The sequence below is a fragment of the Pistacia vera genome, unplaced genomic scaffold, assembly GCF_008641045.1.
Source record: "Pistacia vera cultivar Batoury unplaced genomic scaffold, PisVer_v2 Contig371, whole genome shotgun sequence".
NCBI lineage: Eukaryota > Viridiplantae > Streptophyta > Magnoliopsida > Sapindales > Anacardiaceae > Pistacia > Pistacia vera.
This window is the reverse complement of record NW_022196192.1, coordinates 294,066-295,818: the sequence shown is the minus strand read 5'-3', so window position 1 is coordinate 295,818 and position 1,753 is coordinate 294,066. Positions and strand designations below refer to the sequence as shown.

The 1,753-nt window shown below is 36.7% G+C and overlaps 1 non-coding gene across 1 annotated transcript; it reads left to right on the top strand.

Annotated features, from left to right (window-relative positions):
* The first annotated feature begins 444 nt into the window (after window positions 1-444).
* Window positions 445-551, top strand: LOC116140386. Its single transcript, XR_004129617.1, has one exon. It is a non-coding gene; the product is annotated as a small nucleolar RNA R71 (small nucleolar RNA).
* Window positions 552-1,753: the final 1,202 nt, after the last annotated feature.

The following is a 1,753-nucleotide window of genomic DNA, read 5'->3' as shown; positions in this document are numbered from 1 at the left end:
CCAGGATTGTACGTGTTGGAGAAAGGATTGTTTTATTGTCTTGGATTCCTTGCCAAGTAGTTGACTTGTTCTGACGATGATGAAGCTAAAGCAAAGGTGTTCCCCACTTGACATTCATTGCTCGCATGGTTACCTGTACAAAAATCACATGTCAGTTGAGGTGTTTGAATAGAATTCACTTGCATGCCTCTTAATTGCTTCTGAAGTGGTATAAGTTGGGCTGAGATGATTCTGTAAGCATCAACTTCATGAATACCCATAGACTTCTTTGACTGCATTCTCTCATTGGGTCTCTGATAGTTGTTACTTGGTAGGACTTCAAGCAACTCATAAGCTTGTTCACGTGTCTTGTTTTGTAATGCTCCTCCAGATGCTGCATCAACCATCGTTTGCACATTAACCATCAACCCATTATAGAACGTTTGGACTTGCATCCAAACTGGCAAACCATGGTGTGGACACTTTCTCAACAGTTCCTTATATCTTTCCCAAGCTTCATAAAGTGATTCAGTCTCTTCTTGTAGCAATGATGTGATATCATTTCTTATCTTTGCAAATTTCGTTGAAGGGAAATATTTAGTAAGGAACTTCTGTGCCAATTCGTTCGAGGTTGTGATTGTTCCTGGTGGTAGTGGCATTAACCATCCCTTTGCTTTATCCCTTAATGAAAAAGGAAACAATCTTAATCTGATGGCATCATTTGACATTCCGTTTGATTTGAAGGTATCAAAGATCTCCAAGAAGTTTGCAATGTGTGAATTTGGATCTTCCTTCAAATCTCCCTTAAATTGTACCGACTGTTGGATCATCTGGATGATTGTCGGCTTTATTTTGAAGTTGTTGGCTTGCACTGGTGGCCTAGTTATACTTGGGCCACTGCCATAAACCATGTGTACTAAAAATTCCCTCAATGTTCTATTTTCTGCCATCTCAATGACTATGGCCTCTTGTTCTCTTCTTTCTTTGCTAAGCCTTCTTGTGGTTTTTTCAATCTCTGGATTGATAGGATCCACTAGATGACGTCTAGCTCTTCCCATATACTACACAGAAAAAAAGAAAGCGTGACATCACAAGCTAATAGAAAAGAACAACAAAATTAAACTAGACAATAATTAAAACTAAAATTAAATTCCAATCTAGCTAACACAAGAAAAGTTCAATGTTAACACAAAATCAATCCGCGGCGACGGCGCCAAAAACTTGATGCGTTGAAATTACAACATGCAATGTGTAGCAAGTGCACTAGTCGCAAAAAGAAATAAAGTAATAAGTAGAGTATCGTTCCCACGAGGATTGTTTGTTAAGCACTGATTTTCCTAGTTGTTTATCAAGTTGGAGAACCCGATAGATGTTTGGATTTGTGGGAGAAATTTAAGCTAAAGTGAAAACAAAATTTACTATGTACTTAAAAACTAATTAAAGACAACAAGGTTAATTCAACAGAAATATCAATTAAAACAAACGGTTAGGGTTTTGACTTCACTAGGATTTTATGAATTAATCTACGAATTATGCTACTTCTACACTCACATGCACGGATTATAAATCAGATTCCCTAATGTGTAAAACATACATTCTCAGGCTATGTTTTCCTACTTTTCCCTATTCCCAACAAATTGAAAGTTAATAGTTTTAAGATCGTTAAGCTAAATGGAATCCTAAATTGATTTCATTGATTCTCAAACCTATCTCTAGTGTTCAATACAACAATGGGAATTACCCTAAGAAGCTAATACATGACTCACTTCTCAGT